The 18,783-nt window shown below is 32.8% G+C and overlaps 2 long non-coding RNA genes across 2 annotated transcripts; one reads left to right on the forward strand and one right to left on the reverse strand.

Annotated features, from left to right (window-relative positions):
• Positions 1-3,831: 3,831 nt before the first annotated feature.
• On the reverse strand, positions 3,832-4,871 carry LOC136065718 (uncharacterized). Its single transcript, XR_010627315.1, has 2 exons — positions 4,545-4,871; positions 3,832-4,090 (listed from the first exon to the last, which is right to left on the reverse strand). It is a non-coding gene; the product is annotated as an uncharacterized LOC136065718 (long non-coding RNA).
• Positions 4,872-17,077: 12,206 nt separating this feature from the next.
• LOC136065719 (uncharacterized) lies at positions 17,078-18,340 on the forward strand. Its single transcript, XR_010627316.1, has 2 exons — positions 17,078-17,261; positions 17,883-18,340. It is a non-coding gene; the product is annotated as an uncharacterized LOC136065719 (long non-coding RNA).
• Positions 18,341-18,783: the final 443 nt, after the last annotated feature.

Consider the following 18,783-nt stretch of genomic DNA (forward strand, 5'->3'; position numbering starts at 1 on the left):
CTAATGTGCAGTTGTGTTCTTTTTATTAATTCAGCTTAAGACCTAGATCAAATTAACAAATTGTTTCTTCTCATTTATTCTAGTTTGTCTCCTATGCAAGTGACCCAGGTTTGATCTCGGCAATGAGAAATTATTAGGTCCACAGGAAGACCGTTGAAGTAGTCCTCCCAATCAATGAAACATTATTCTTCATGCAAGTGTGACATCATCTAATATTTTTTATTTTTTATTTCTTGTGATGATTAGGAACATGATTCACACATTTGCATAAGTGGCATTATTTCATTAGTTGGGAAGACCATTTCAACATTAGTCCTACAAGCTTAATAATTTATCCACAACAAAGGTGATCTGACTCTTTTATTCATCAAAATTAATTCGTATCCTTAAAATCTAGCTCAACTAAGCAAATTGTATTATTTTTACTAATTCAGCTCCTTAAAATTTAGATGAAATAAGAAAATTATGCTCAAAATCTAGTGACAATTACAAAGAATGAATGCAAAACCAATGTATGTCTTTTTTTCTTTTTCTTTTTCTTTCTTGTTTTTATTTATTTATTAATTATAATAATTGTTATTGGAGAGAAGGGACAGTACATTTTATCTTCGAAAATGCAATCTGATAAAATTTTTACACTTACTTAATTTTAAATTAATTCTTGGTAGAATCAATCAAAATTAAATGTTTAAAATCAAACATGATCATGGCCCATTGTGTGTGCACATCATGATTGTTGAATATTATTTTGATGATAACTTTTGATCGGGTGGTCCGATTGAGGCCTGTGACATATCATTGTAATCATTAGATGTCAAGATTTGTTTTGTACCACAAATTTAAAGATCTAATTGTTAAAATTATGATTATGCTCTCAATGCAAAATTATTGTTTTGCATTAATATCAATTAAATGTAAGTTGTAAAATATGGTGTTTATAAAGTCTTTGATTTGTGGGTTGGTTAAGTGAGTTTTTGATTTGTGGTTTGAAACTGATTGCCCTACACCACCCCAATGGAGAAAATCCGCACCACTGCAAGTCATAAGTTTGACTTTAGGCGGTCTACAACGATGTTGGTTGGAAAACCGACCCTATAAGTTCGATGAAAATTTTGGGTAAAAACCAAACCAACTGAACTATGCACACACCTAGTGGACGGAAATCTTTTTTTTTATTTTGCATTAATATCAATTAAATGTAAGTTGTAAAATATGGTGTTTATAAAGTCTTTGATTTGTGGGTTGGTTAAGTGAGTTTTTGATTTGTGGTTTGAAACTGATTGCCCTACACCACCCCAATGGAGAAAATCCGCACCACTGCAAGTCATAAGTTTGACTTTAGGCGGTCTACAACGATGTTGGTTGGAAAACCGACCCTATAAGTTCGATGAAAATTTTGGGTAAAAACCAAACCAACTGAACTATGCACACACCTAGTGGACGGAAATCTTTTTTTTTAATGAAATATTTCGTAAATTAATAAGTTATAATATGAGAAGTCGCAGATTTAACTATTACATTTATACAAACCCAGCATAGTTTTATGAAATGTTTGCAGTAAGTGTCAGTTTGTAAAATCTCAAAATTGGTTGATATTTTTTATAAAATAAAATAAATAAAAAATTTCTTCACCTCACATTAGGGGCTGAGATGTGAGTGGATTTGGCTGATGTAGGTCACCATGCCATGACCAACTAGCATCGACGAAATCATTTAGCACAAAGACCTCAAACAATCAAACATTATGAATAGAAAAGGCCTACATTATTTAGTTGGGTAAATTATAAAATCCTCCCTTGAAGTTTTAGATAACACGTTGCCTCAAAATATAAGGGAAATGACACTCTAATCCTTTGATGTTCGAAGTAATCAACACATTAATTCTTTAATTATTAACAGTTTTAGAATATTATAAAATCTGAAAAGATTTGTTTGACTAAACTCTAACTATAGTTTGTGAAAGATTTTGAGTTAAATATTGTTGGAATATTCATGCACCACCGATAAGTTGGCTTAGTCGTGAAATCTTATATTTGGATACTAATGACAAGAATAAGTAATTAAAATAATATAATTGGGTCAAGGGCGGCGCTATATATACTTTAGGGTGGTCACAAGACCACCCTGAACTTGGGAAAAATAATTTTTATACCTTAAAAAAAAAAATTCAATTAAAATGTGTTGTTGACCACCCTAGAAAAAAAACTTAACCACCCTAAAAATAAACTTGAACATTTTAAATAAAAATTTAAGCCCATTAAAAATAAAATTTGACCTCCCTAAAATTTTGATCCGTTGAAGATTGAATCAAAATATATATTGCGACGAATATTATTTTCATAACATTTTCATAACACTTTTACAACAAATTTTAAGTGGTAGTTGTTATCAATGGACCAAAAAAACAATTTCAGTGATAGGCAAATCAGAACTAGTAACAACTGCCACCTTGAATTTGTTGTGAAAATGTTGTAGACGTAGCATTTTTCAAAAAAAATTCAAATAAACAAATTAGCCTAAAAGCCCAAATCAAATGTTTAATTATGATATTTTAAATTGTTTTTTCAAAAGATATATTTTAAAATCACTATTTAAAAAAAAATTAAATTGCATATTTTCCTATAGCTAGTCAGTTAATACTTGCTTGTCTTTAGCTTAATTTATTGGATTTATGTGGTACATCTTATACATACACATATACACTAAAAAAATGCCCTAATACTTTATAGAACATGAATGTAATGATTCAATGCCTAAGTTGAATACATTGAATGAACTTCTAGTTTACCCTCTATTCATTTATTAGCACTATGGACAAAATTCTTATATAGAAATCACTTTTATTACAAAATTCATCTTTTAAGCAAATTTGTACTTATTTGAATAATGCTTTTTTAGATCCTACACCATGGCTATGAGAAAAGATCTCATCTTTTTATCCTAATGATCAAGGGAAAAAAAGTATATATATATATATATATATATTTACAAAGAGGTTTTAGCCATGATTTCTCTAAAAAAGAAATTAGTGAAGCATTGCATTGATTTAATCCTGATTACCTTAAAAAATACAAAATATTGGTACGTAGGAATATATCATAAAAAAATGATGATGCATTTTGTTTATATTGTTACTTATTTAGGCAAGATGTTGGTTTTTTTTTTAATAGGAAGATTTTGGTAATTGAATGAGAGATCAGTAGTTTAATGATTACTTGGTTGTGTATATTGAAAAAGATATAGCTAATAGCATTAATAATGAAGCTATCATACAACAATTTCAAATTATGAAAAGCTCATAGAAGGAAATTTTAAAACTTTATGTATTTGAGCTTCTTCTTTTTTATGTTAATATATTTAAGTTTTGTTTTTATTAAATTTTTGTTTAATTTAAATTTCTTAATAACCATCTTGAAAAAAAAATTCCTGGAATCACCATTGAATTGAGTTCTAATCCATTGCTTATGTTTTTTAGTGTTTATATATGTTATATTTGCAGCTTGCCAAAGACATATCTCCTAACAAAAACTACCGCCATTTGTCTGCTCACCCCTCACCAGTTGCTCTGTGCCCAAGTATTTCTTAAAAGTCTGTGTCTATCTGATGCCCAAAACTTGACAACTCGGTAACTACATTATTTTAGTATAATTTATTTTTGGATAAAGTTTGAACATCTCAAACTCTCTGTATATGTATAATATCTAATAATGTGCGTGTGTGGACTAATGTATCACTTAGCCGCAGCGATGGACATGGCTTGCTGAATTCATACATCCTAAGAGAGATATTTTATTTATGATGATTATTAAGTCTGTTGCAAAATAAAGCTCATTATTTTGCGAACAGATTTTGAAATTTAATACATGGGACAATATCGACTATGCACCCCTTCAATTTGTAGGACAGGAAATGGTGGTATTACTGCAGAGATGAAGGGTGCAGCCTGGGTTAATGCAGCAGTTGCAGCCATTATATAGCTTTTCGTCTGAAGACCCACAAGTCATATACTCCATACAAAAGCAAGATTCTGGGCATCCATCTGTCTGCGCAGTCGCAACTTTTGGATTGAGAACTCCCAGCAGAAATGCTCCTAACAACATAATCAAATAAAAAAATTCAGAATATATGTATGAATAACAACTGACCATATATTTTGGTCTCTATTTATACCAAACAGGTTTTATATTTTTATTTTTTAAATTCGATAATTATAATGAGAGAGAGTGAATTTGTACCTGAATATCTAAATTGAAAACACTAACAAATATCATTTGAGTAACAAGACTCTTAACCACTATATACAAATTGGCAACTATAAGAAAGTAAAAAAGATCAATAATTCGTTCAACGCGCACAAATCTGAGTTACGTTAAAGTTGCTTTTAGTGAAACTAATAAAATGTCATAAGGCAGTAGTGGTATACTATTACCAAATACAAGTGGAGAAAACATAAATAAATAAATAAATCAATGGCCTTTGAATCAGAAGGCACTTTTTAAGAAAGAAAGAGTTCAAATAAAAAGAAGAATGGTGTGGAAGCGTACCACACAGTAGGAGAATCATAACATTAACATGAATTTTGTTGATGGCCATTTGGTTTTTTCTTAAAGGTTTTAGGGAGTAGATATCGCATACTTATACTACAACGCTGATAACAATGATGACGACCATGATGATGGAAACGAAGCAGCAACACATTCAACTGTTAGACTTAGCTGTTTTTGTGGGCAAACATGATTCCATCTGTGGTTTGAACATTCAACTTTCTATTATTGTTTGCGCACACGGAACTAATTCTTAAGCACAGTAATTTAAGACTTAGGATGTATGAATTCAGCAAGCCATGTCCATCGCTGCGGCAAAGTGATACATTAGTCCACACACGCACATTATTAGATATTATACATATACAGAGAGTTTGAGATGTTCAAACTTTATCCAAAAATAAATTATACTAAAATAATGTAGTTACCGAGTTGTCAAGTTTTGGGCATCAGATAGACACAGACTTTTAAGAAATACTTGGGCACAGAGCAACTGGTGAGGGGTGAGCAGACAAATGGCGGTAGTTTTTGTTAGGAGATATGTCTTTGGCAAGCTGCAAATATAACATATATAAACACTAAAAAACATAAGCAATGGATTAGAACTCAATTCAATGGNAAGAATAGCGTATAATGCATATATTATATTTTATTAATTCATCCCCTTAAAATCTGGCTCAAATAAGCAAATTGTGCTCAAGTAAATACTGCCCCAACTGTATGAGTTATGTTAGGGAACTCATGAGTGGATAAAAGAATATAAGGTAGTAGCTAATAGCTATAGCGGCAGAGTAATAATATTTTTTTTTTCAACGAAATAAAATCTAATATATATATATATATATATTGAAAAATGCTAATGAGTGCCCTTAGAGCACTGGTTAATAATCTATTTAAAGAAAGTTTTTATGGAAAATGAAAAAAAATAATTAATATTTTGACAGTTTTTTTTTTTATTTCCCATAAAAGTAGTATCAAAACTTTTCTAAAATTGATTATTATCTAGTGCCCTTAGGGCACTCGTTATTATGACCCTATATATATATATATATAAGTTGGGTTCAAATTATACCTGGTATAATTCTAAGTAATGTTACACCACTCATTATTTTTTAATAAGATGCCAATTTTGACAAATCCACCGTTGGATTACATTATCTTCGTATATTCTTCGTGCTTGCAAAATTTCAAGGTAATTGAATATCAATAGTCATGTCATCAATCAATTGTTTAAATTCAAGTGTTTGTAGTTTAAAATAATACATAAAAATGTGTTTATGGATGAAATGATCAATAACATCTGACTAGCATGAAAATTGGCATGCATGTAAAAAACATATAGAACATGTAATCCAACAGTAAGATTTCCAAAATATGAATTCAATAACAAGTTATTGGATGGTGTAACACTGTTTAGATAGGTTCAAATTACACCTGGTGTAACTCTAAATAGTCACACATTTTTTAAACCATTGGATTTAAGTAAATCCAACAGTTAAAAAAATTATAATTATTACAAATATTATGATTAGAATCTAATTAATTACTCTCATTTATTACCTTCTAAACCTATCTCTAAACCTAAAAAAAAGTTTGACTTCTGACTCTCTCTCTCTCTCATTTACGTTTCTCTCTCTCTCTCTCTCTCCATTTCCCTCTCTCTTTCTCCTCCACCACCTCCACAGGTTGCTAGCAAAAAAAAAGAAAAAAAAGAAAAAAGAAAAACCAAAATGGCATACAAGATGCTGTTGCTGGCGTACAGCCATATCCAAGAAATATTGCGGCTCCATCGTCCTTAAAAATAAGTAAATAACAATAAGTTGTACACCACAATCAATCAAATATAATGATGATGACTAACTAATTGCTACTACTTGCTTGCTTAATTAATAGGGTCTGAGGCATTAGAAGCTATTCAAAACTTATTACCCCTAATTAATGTCAATGGCGACCTGTCAGCCCTTTGTACATGGCCTGACCAGATCCGGCATTGGCATAAATATCGGTGGACAAGCCCACTTCATTTCATTGACACACCCGATGGTGAGTGCACTTTCAATTATCAAAGTAAGCCAAATATTTTCCTCTTTTTGGTGATATAAGTATATTTGCAATTAATATTTTTTTATTAAAAAAAATGTTTACATGGCATGGGGTTAGGGGACTGTCATGATCTGCATGGAGTGGAAGACGTGTGTTGCAAGAAATGTTTTCTGTTGGCATACTGTGGAGGTGGTGGAGGAGAAAGAGAGAGAGAAACGGAGAGAGAGGGAAACATAAATGAGAGAGAGAGTCAGAAGTTAAATTTTTTTTTTTTTTTTGGTTTTTGAGATAGGTTTAGAAGATAAGAGCATTCACATTAGTTCTTCTAAATTTTCTGTCTATTTTACACGAAAAAACCTACTTTTTCTATTTTACACTACCACTTTTACAAAACACCCATATCAGTTTATCTATTTTACAAGATATTTCAATAAAATATTCATTCTTCTCAATTTTTTTTATTATTTCTCTCAACTACCCTTTAACTACATACGCGCTCTCTCTTTCAATCTACTCATTTTTTTCTAAATAGATCACCTCTCTCTCTCTCTCTCTTCTACCTTCTCTTATTCTTTCTCAAAAACTACCAACCCAGATCACTTCTTCACTAGGTCCTTTCTTCACCGACCGATCCAGAACCTTTCTTTACCAACCGATCCACAAACCAAGCTCCGGCGACCTAGATCGTGTCTTCACCGGCCAATCCACGAACCAAGCTCCGGCGACCCAGATCCTTTCTTCACCGGCCGATCTACGAACCAAGCTCCACGACCCAGATCCTTTCTTCACCAGCCGATCCACGAACCAAGCTCCACAAGCACCAATCTATCTCTCTGTTGGTTTGTCTGTGTGGGTTTGTTTGTGTGGGTGTGTTTCTGTATTGATTTGTCTATGTGGATGTGTTTGTGTGTGGGTGTGTTTGTGTGCATCTGAGGAAAAGAAGATGAGGAGTTGAGGTCGTTGTGCACGAAGAAGAGAGAGAAAAATTGGTGCGAACGGAAATTATTAAAATAATAAATACATGAGCTACAGTACCCGTGTAAATATACATGGGTACTGTAGCTCTTGGAAATATATACATAGTTTACACATTTTTACACCCACTGATGTGGGTGTTTTTTTGCTCAAAATGTGTAAAATTTGCATTATAGTTTTATTTTAGAAGACTTTAGATGATCTAATGTGGATGCTCTAATAAATGAGGGTAATTAATTAGATTCTAATCAAAATATTTGTAATAATTATAGTCTTTTTTTAACCATTAAATCTACTTAAATCCAATGGTTTAAAAAATGTGCAACTTTTTAAAGTTACACCTTGACGGGAGTTATAGAGTTATAAATTTTTTGGATCATTGATTTCTATTAGATCTAAGGGTGAAAAAAAACACTCATAGTCATGTATTTATTGTTCCCTAGAAATTAGTTACTAAGTCATTAATTCTTCTTATTGAAAATAGAAAAAAAAAACAAAAAAAAAAACAAAAAAACAAAAAAAGCATTAACTCTCTGCTCTCCATCATCATCTTCATCTTCATCTTCTCTCCTTCTCACACATGGTCTTATGTTCTATGCACTTTCACCCTCAACAATGGAAATTATGGGCGAGTTTAGGAAACAAGTGAAATTTTTATTATTATTTTATGTCTGGAAGTGTTTGATTGCTTCGTTCATTTGCTACCACCTGTGAAGTTATTCTTTCATGGGGCCATGCTTTCCGTGTTGCACCATCAGTGACAGAGTGTTTGATTGTGTAGTAGGCCTTTTTGTTATATTGGACTGAGCTGTCTCCTGCGATACTAAGCCCAAATATTCTGAGTAAGGGTGTTGAGACTGGTCCAACTGCAACTCAATTTGGTCTGACTTATGCGCAAAAGTTGAGTCCAAGTCCAAGAGAAGATGCAGCAAAGTGGGCTTATCCTCTGTTTCTGCCGCAAAAGAATTTTCTCCAATTTCTACCCTTGCCAATTTTTGCCGCAGGATTGACATTTCTACCGCCAAAGGAACTTTTCTCTGGTTTCTGCCATAGGTTTGACTTTTCTACTGTGCTGCAAAACTTTCTATCGTGTAGTAAAACCGTCTTTCGTGCAGTAAAACGGTTTGCCGTGCAGTAAAACTTTATGCTATGCAGTGAAGCTGTCTACTGTGCAATAAAGCTTTCTGTTGTGTAGTAAAGTTTCTTGCCGTAAAGCCTTCTGCTGTGCAATAAAATTATCTGCTATGCATTAAAGCTGTCTGTCATATGAATGACTACTCTTCATTTTATTGTAGAAATACTTTTTCACTTCCTGCACATAAACAAATCTAAAACCTAAAGAAAATACCCATCAAACAAATGTTAATTTAAATGGGTTAGCATATTCTCAAACATGTACACATATTTGTAAATAAAGATATATGTATATATATACTTATGGCAGGATAACGATTAGTTTGTGTCAAAAGTAAAACACGTAATAACAAATAAAGAAGAAAGTTTCGGCAGAAAAGGTTTAGCTGGTAAAATAGCTAACACGATAAATATGATGAAAATGTCCTATAGCAAAATAATTAGTACAACAAGAAAAGACACCACAGCAGTACAACTGATGCGACAGACGTGATACAAACGTGCTACAGCAGGATGACTAAATATAGCAGATATAAGTTATAATGAGAGAAATCAAATATATTTGCAATTGAAATCAAGTATTGAATCTTCCCAATAGAATAAGTAAACCAAGAAGGAACCCAAACTTCAACTTAAACAACCTTGTCATAGGCTCCTGCCATAAAAGTTNTGTAACTCTTATAAAGTTACACTAGGTGTAACTTGAACCCATCTCTTTCTCTCTCTCTCTCTCTCTCTCTCTCTCTCTCTCTATATATATATATATATATAAAATCGAAGTCTCTACAATTCTCACAATTTTCCATGTCACCACTATTTTCTTTTTCTTTTATTTTTATTTTAGATTCTTTTTATTTTAGGTTTTATACCTTATATATTTATTATTTCTCTTTAACGTGTAATTATCGTATCAAGTGTTACCATAGTTTATTAGATATACGTTTCAAGAGCATAAAAATTCTACTTCAACTAAAATTCTATAATAAAAAATTCAACAAATATAAACCCCTACCAAGGTCGAAACCCTTCATACTCACTCAAATTTTTACAAAGAAAACACACACAACAAATTGAAGATTTTCAAAGAGGGTACGGGACTTCATGAGACCACTTTGTAATGTTGTATCCATGGAGTTGCTCAGAGTAAATACAGAGGTGAGGACATGTTGTCATCTTTCTTACTCTAACTCTCTGTGATTATTGCTTTATAATATTGTTATTGTTGTGACTTGTGATTGAGTTTATTAGTATGAAAAATCTACATGTGAAAATTTTAATTGTAAATTTTTTTTTTTATGATTAAAACATTAGATTTAATCGTAATTTTGATTTAATAATTAACAATTTCATCAATCAAATTTTCTCTAATGTTGGTGTAATTTGTACTACTATGTATGTTATATATAGAACCCTCATATGATCTTGGAAAACCCACTTTATAAAAAAAATTGTCATCAATAACAAGAAGAAGAGCTTATTCCTAACCATTAAAACCACAAATTTCTTGTCATCAATAATCAATTTTATATTAATGTTGTGATATAGTCCATAGGTTTAAAATATTAAAAAAAAAACAAACAAAAAAAAAAAGAGAGAGAGAAGTATAGTCCATATGGGAATGGTTTAGATGTTTCCTACTTGATTTTGGAATCTCATATTGATTAGTAGAATAATAAGGAGTGAGGAGGTGCATTATTCATATTAAAAGTGGCAATTCACATTGATAAGAAACTAAACAAGTACATGCAATAACCTCTATACATATGGTAGTGGTGTAGCATTGGTGCATGTGAGACTTAGGATGCGTTTGTTTTGGGTGAAAATGGTTTCAGGAAATCATTTTACACCTCTCAACTTGTTTGGTAAGCTCAGAAAATTTGGTCAAACGGAAATAAGTTTCCGTGTTGACCATAAAATAAGGTTGTTTTGGCGTAAAAGGATTTCAGTTTTTATTTTCACTTCAAACCAATTCCACTCCTCATAGACACACTCTCACACTCTCTAGAAGCTCCTCTCACACACACTCTCTCAAAGCTTCTCATAACCACACTCCAAGCTCAGCTCACAAGCTCCACAGAGCAAGACAGCACCCACTCTCCTGAAGCTCCTCACAGACACGCACTACACTCCCACGCAGCTCTTCTCACACGCACCCACAGTCCGACGATCTAGTCCTCCAGTCCGATGACCCACGGTGAGTTTCCTCCACCCACTTGTCCGATCCACCTCCATTTTGTCCGATCCACCCTCCATTTTAACCCGACAACCCACCTCACCTCACCTCCGATCCACACATCCCCTTAAACCCATAAACAACCCAAATGCCCAAGTTGATATCTCGGATCCGATCTATATATATATATATATATTTATTTATACAATTATTTATTTAAATACATATATATTTATTTATTTACTTTTTATAATTATCCATTTTTTATTTAATTATTGATTTAAGAAATTAACTTTTGTTGGTGTTACAATTATATAGAAATATATGTGCATAAATGTTGATATAAATTTTTTGTTGTCTTGGTGAATGTATTTGGCACCTTGTGAATACTGTGGACACACTGCCACAGTGGTTGTGTCTTTTCCCTTGATCTTGAACTGGGCTTGTTATGACATTTATGGTTGTATATACTGATTGTGTTAGAGATCACGGGTGTTGTGTTGGTATATGATTGTGCTCTGCTGTTTTCTGTTTGTGGCTGTTTATATATACTATGTAATCAATAGCATGCTTGTTTACATACCTCTTAGACCACAGTGTTTGTGATTTTTTAGATGAAGAAAAAAACCAAAGCCGCAATTCTTGCCTCAATTGCATCTGTCCTCCTTGTGGGGGGTTGCATTGATAAGGAAATTGCGTCGTAGACAACTGCCTAGGGCGCCTTATGTTAATCATGCAACCGAGAGAGAGCATTACATAAATAGTATTCTGCATGGAAGTGAGAGACATTGTGTTAGTCAAATTAGGATGAAGCCTATAGCTTTCCACCACTTTTGTCACATCCTCACTATACAATTTTCATATGTAGTAATGTTAAAGGGAAAAGAGAAGGTGGGCCGCAGTAAACAGTTCAAGTGGCTGCCCCCCATGCACACGACTCTACTTAGGCTACTTGCCGAGGAGGCTGCAAAGGGCAATAAGCCTTCTAACACCTTTAGGGCCAGCTCCTTTGCTTTTGTAGCAAAGGAGATATCTGCACAATTTGGGGTCGTGTGCCACCCCTCTTATATAGAGAATTGGATGAGGACTTTGAGGACTATGTGGACCACTATTCAAACTATTAGGAAGAAGAGCGGTTTCGGCTAGGATGATAATTTAAAGATGATAACATGCGATGAAAAAATATATCAAGAAGAAGTGATGGTATGGCTTCCAAATATATTGTCTTAATATAAATGATAATATATGTTTTTGGCTTTTATAATCTATGAATTGAGAACCAGACAAGGTTGCTCAAGTACCCACTTTATATGAAATTTATAGTGTCATTCTTTTTAGGATTCCATTGCTTTTACAAATTTTCAAATATAATTGTCATATCTATTGACAAATCTGGTCTTAGCATTTGTACATTGTATTTTATGTTGTACTTATCTTCAAAATCATGGGTTATGTCTCCTGTTCCCTAACAGATTTTTTTGTTTATCATTGACCTAAATCATCTAATGGCATCAGTGTTTGAATTGAATATTGAATTTATGAGTGAAGTGATTATTGCATTGTTATTAAACGTTCCTTTCTCCTTTACAGGCGCATCGGAAGCATGCAAAGTATCTGAACAAAAAGATTAAGATGTACGATGAATCAGCTATTGTAGTGGGGAAGGATATAGCCATAGGTAGCTTTTCTAAGTCGTATATGGATATTGAGGATGAGCTAGAAAATGGAGACAGTACTGAGTTTGTGGCGGACAATGCGGAGGCAAGTGTGGTGGACAAAGGGAAGAATGTGGTAGTGTCATCCACCACTGGATCGAGAATTTCCAAGTCCCGCAAAAGAGGGCGTGCACCTCCCTCTGAGGATAGTGTGCTGACTGATCTGTCTGATCAGCTAAAAGAAATTGCTGTGGCTTTGAAAGAAATCAACCGGGGGCTTGTTGATTACACAACTCTTTACTCTGAGGTCATGGCTATGATGGCGGATAGGTATAGCGAAGACATGTTGGCAACTGCTTTTGACCATCTATGTGAAAATAAGAAGGTAGCACGGGAATTTCTAGCCAAGAATGCTAAGCTGAGAAAGCTGTGGATGGATAATTTTTTGTGCACACATCTCTGACTTGTCTGTTTCATGTTGACTATGACAGTAGCTTTAAGGATTAACTGTTGTTGTAGTTCCAGCAATTAGCTTTAGAGATTAACTATGGTATTATATATGTAAGTCTTTTGTATTATTGGGATGATACATTTGCCCAAATTATCTATTTGTACTGTTCAGATACCACGTGTAGGTATCATTTTTGTACACCATGGAAGTGTAATGCCAATGGTGAAAGACTGATGTGGTTGTTTTGATATAAATATTATGGGTATATTCAGATGATTAATTTTGATGTTGTGGTGGATCAAACATTTTGTACTGTTACAGGTTTGTAATGCAGGAATTTGTAAGCATTTCATATTTTCCGTAAAATGATCCACAAACCAAACATGGGAATTGATTTTCCGTAATCCGTTTGTTTTGGTGGTAAATGATTTCAGGAAATCATTTACCACCTGACCCATGTGTTTGGCAAGCAAAGGAAAATTCAATTTCCGGAAAATATGCCTTATCTTTGACCAAATTTTCACCTTTGACCCGGAAATGGTTTTACGCTCCTATTTTACCTTCAAACCATTTCCGGGTCTCACACAACAACATAGACACGCAGAAAAGAAAAGAGAGCCGCTGCACTTCGTGAGAACGAAAACCAGCAACAACACGAACAACAGCCAAGAACGCAAAAAAAAAAAATGAGAAACCCAGACGCAGCAGTCCGATCAAAAAAAAAAACCAAAGCCAGAACAACATCCGATCCACCAAAAAAAAAAAGAGAAGCCCAGAACGCAGCAAGAACCCAGCAAGAACGCAGTCCGATCCAGTCCTAGAACCCAGTCCGATCCAGTCGCAGAACCCAGTCCGATCGACGCAGTCCGATCCACTCCAAGGACCCAGTCCGATCCGATTCAGTCCCAGAACCCAGTCCGATCCACGCAGCGAGAAAGAAGCTCCGATCGCTTTACCTCCACGCATCGAGCTCCAGATCACTCTGCCTCCACACATCGATCGAGCTCCGATCGCTCCGATCGAGCTCCAGATCGCTCCGATCGCTCTGCCTCCATGCATCGATCGAGCTCCAGATCGTTGTTGTTGTTGTTGTTTTTTTTTTTTTGGATGAACGGATTGTTGTTGCCGGAATTTATTGTGGTTGTTGTTGTTGTTGTTGTTGTTGTTGTTGTGTTGTGTTGTTGCCGGAATTTGTTGTTGAATTGGGTGTGATGTTGAAATTTTTTGTAATAAAAATTTGTTTGGATGTTGAGAAAATGTGAAAAATTTTCCGGAAAATGGCATTTTTAGAATATATCCAAACACATGAAAATATTTTCCACAACAATTTTCATAATTCAACCAAACACTTAAAAATATTTTCCTTTTCCGGAAAATAACATTTCCGGAAAATATGTATTTTCCGGAAAACGTTTTACACGAAACAAACACAGCCAAAATGATCACCATTTTCTGTAAAACGTTTGAACGAACCAAACACCGAGATTGATTTTCTGTAAAACTGGTAGCATTTTCCGTAAAATATTTGAATGAACCAAACACCGAAATTGATTTTTCATAAAACGAATTCCAAGACAGCCAACACAGTCTGAATACATTTTCCTTTACGAGAAAACAAATTCCCCTGAAATGATTTTACACTCGAAAAAGCATTTCCGTTGAACCAAACACAGCCTTAGGAGACAATGTTTTGTCTTTTTTATTTAATTGTAACTTTGATTTAATCGTAATTTTGATTTAATAATTAACAATTTCATCAATCAAATTTTCTCTAATGTTGGTGTAATTTGTACTACTATTTATGTTATATATAGAACCCTCATATGATCTTGGAAAAACCACTCTATAAAAAAATTGTCATCAATAACAAGAAGAAGAGCTTATTCCTGACCATCAAAACTACAAATTTCCTGTCATTAATAATCAATTTTATATTAATGTTGTGATATAGTCCATAGGTATTTAAAAATAAAATAAATAAATAAATAAATAAATAAAGAAGAAGAAGAAGTATAGTCTATATGGGAATGGTTTAGATGTTTCCTACTTGATTTTGGAATCTCAAATTGATTAGTAGAATAATATGAAGTGAGGAGGTGCATTATTCACATTAAAAGTGGTAATTCACATTGATAAGAAACTAAACAAGGGCGTGTAATAACCTCTATGCATATGGTGGTGGTGTAGCGTTGGTGCATGTGAGAGTTAGAAGACAAAGTTTTGTCTTTTTTATTTATTTAAAATATGCATCTTGCTCTGTTGATACCTATACAATACCTATGAGAAACTATTCAAATTCTACTACAATTTAGTTGTTCATATCCTATCAAATTATTATTATTATTATTATTTTTGGATAAATAATAAAACAAAAGTAGCCACCGCCACCATTACGGTTTTTTTTTTTTTTTTTAATTTAAAATATGCATCCTACTTGGTTGATACATATACAATACCTATTGGAAACTATTTTAAATTATAAAATAATTTTTCTATTAACTTTTAATTAATAGTTTTTTCATACAGGATTCTCTATTTGTTTTTTTTAAAACATATGTGATTTTTAATTTAACAATCTCCTATATTGCACGAGTTAACGACTAATTTAAAAATAAATAAGTAAATACAATCCTTTGGAAATCTGATTAAAAAGAATACAAGGTCTCTCTACATTTTTTATTTTTTTTACAATTTATATCTTTCTTTCAATTTAATATATGCTCCTCTTCAATCCATCAGAAAGCTGCAATCATTGACTTCTAAGTTCTAATATGGTCCACTTTAAACTTTTACTTGGTATATATCCATTTTTCGATTTCCTGTATTAGTTTTTTTTTTTTTTGTATAGAATGTATTAGTTTTTGTTATCCTTTGCCCGTAAGAAATGCGCATGTTCTTATCAAAATATAAAAAAGAAATGCATATGTTGATGTTATTCTTGTAATGTTGAATGAAATCGAATACGTTTATGGGTAACTTGGAATTATCATTATACTAAGACTCTTTGTGGGATAGACCTTCACCAAGAATAATGTTTAGATATAAGTATATCGTACCCATTTTTTAAAAAAGAAATTGTTAGAATGGGATAGTTATCATTAAAATTGTATCACTCAATCCCATTAAAAAAAAAAAAAGATTGTATCATTGAAAATTTCAAACCATGGGATGTTAAGCACGCATAATACAACCGTTGACATCATTAACGCCTTGGAATAAAAATTATGGGCTCACTCTATCAAGAAAAGGACTTACGCGCCATACCGGATTGAATGCATAATAAGCATAACATAACTTATCCTCCATCCTTTCATAGGAGAAGATGTCGTTTGGTTAAAGACAATTGACTAATAACACCCCTAGAAATAGATCACTTGTTAATTTTTTATACATGATAGAAATTATATTATAACATAATCTAAGTATATATGTGTGTGAAGCTCCCTCTTGAAAACTTGAACAATTGAACCTCAATCATTGCCTCTCATATTCCACAAGCACTTATACTTGTGGAGCGACCATCACACCAAGGATGCGCGGTAGTGATCACTTCTTAATTTTTAACTTCTCATCACTCTAAAAAAGAGATAGGATTAGTATTCCAATATATATAAGTCAGGTGTTTGAAAATTATTGTTATTCATTTAAATAGTCTAAATTACAGGTATTATCAATTAGCTCAATGCAATTTGTCAAAAAACTTGTGACTTAGTGGTATGAGTATGACCCTTTGCTTATTAATTAGAAAAGCTGGATTCTAATCCCTTTACCTCAGTTGCAAGCCAAAAAAAAAAAAAAAAAATCCTAGCTCAATCCAATCTCAATGAAGAGGTACATACGCTTAAGATTGAAATTATCATATGAGGAAGTTATGAATACATTGTAAAATAATTCCGCCATTGTTGACTTCTAAGGTCCATTTAGGAATATTGACTATATATTTTTTCCTCCAGTAAAACCTGCCTATTCTACGCCAGAGCCATATTCATATCTTCTCTTAATTAATCTGTGCTTGTTGATGAAGCCACAATTTATTAGTTTTGAAGTCCCTAACCTCTTGCTATATTGACTTTGTTGGTTACAATATAATGATCTCATAGCTGATGTGACTCGTGTGAGAACAGATGGGTGTTGAAAAATCTACTTATTTTTTTTTCTCCTCTAAATTTTTGTTTTGAGGACAACATTGCTCTTTACTATAAATATGCAACTTTAACACCTCAAAATTGGTGGAGGAAATATGGCTGGCAACAAAGTTGGTGTAATATATCTTCTCCTTTTGAGTAGTAAGCTCCTACTCCTCAAAAATTGCTGTCATCTTGATTTGTACTCTCTCTGTTTGTTTAGCTTGTGCTTTTTTTTTCCCCCATATTATTATATTTCTATATTTGAAAATCTAATGTCCATATACTCTCCTATAGGTGAAAATTCTTACATGCAAAAAAATAAAAATAAAAAAATTGTGTAGCACTACCTAGGGAACTTTAACCCGGCAAAAGTTCGATGGCGGTAACAAAAATATGCTTTAAAAAAATCAATATCGCCTTAACTAAAATGAACAGCACATTTGAATTCATTTTGTCCAAATTATATAGTTAAATAATTAAATCCGCCATTTCTTAATAGTTTAAACTTTGAGTAATGTTATACGCATAAATTATTTTACAACAGTTTTGCAAACTGCATGATGTGGCTTTAGCATTTTCAAATAATTATTGATGAGCAAAAATATGATGTTAGTGGTGAACTTATATCAGAACTAATAATAATTTGTCACATCAATATGTAGTAAAATAATTTGTATATATAGCATTTATTTTAAATTTTTAGAACAATCAGTAATTTAATACATTTATTGAATAAATAATTTTTCAATCTCATATGTTGCGTTCTTTATCATCGAGTAGGTGCAATCCTCCTGGTCTTCAATCCAGAAATTGCGAGCGCAAAAGTATGCCCACAATATTGCACACAAGATGCAGGATACATGACCTGCCCATCTTCAGGAAATAAGCAACTTAATCCGCCCTGCAATTGCTGCTTGGCTCCAAAGGGCTGCACCGTTTACCATGCCGATGGAACTGCAATTTGTACTGGAACTTGATGTGGTGGACATGGCGATCTTTTATATATACATGTTTGGAGGGAGTGCGTGTTTGATTTGCAATAAAAGTTGCCAGTACTATGGCTCAAGAATGTTAAATAAATTTAAAATGTAGAGACTTCGTTATTTTCTCTACGTCATTATGTGCACTTGTCTGTCTTCGCTACTCTGTTTCAACGTTGTTAATCTCCATTGGAGTTCTACTAATGTAAATTATGACGACTGTTACAAAATTGAATATGAATTATGAAACTTTTTAGATTTCTTTTTGTCATTTTATTTTGTAGAAGAATATACTCATTGGTAATGAGTCTAGCAAATGAATAAAACTAAGAAGTTTGACGAAAATTGCTGCTTTAAATACATTATATACTGAGGAATAAATTCTTAGCCAACTTGGAATATACTTGAGAGCCTAGAAGAAACTTGCAACAAAAATATATATGGGTTTTGATTTTGAAACCACGATATTTCACTTGTTTCAAAAGGTTAAATGGATAAACATTACAGATTTTTTCTTTTTGAGAGAGAATTTCAACCTATGACGTCCGCTCCTGATAATAGCTCTTTATTATTAGATCAAGACGCCAATTAGTTTTTGGTGTAGGCGAGAATTAAACCCCAGATCTTTTATACAACTATTAGAGATTTAACCAGTTGAGCTAATTGGAATCCACATAAACATTACAGATTTAAATGGTGCT

The sequence above is a fragment of the Quercus suber genome, unplaced genomic scaffold (assembly GCF_002906115.3).
Source record: "Quercus suber isolate HL8 unplaced genomic scaffold, Cork oak 2.0 scaffold_1096, whole genome shotgun sequence".
In the NCBI taxonomy this organism is placed as follows: Eukaryota; Viridiplantae; Streptophyta; class Magnoliopsida; order Fagales; family Fagaceae; genus Quercus; species Quercus suber.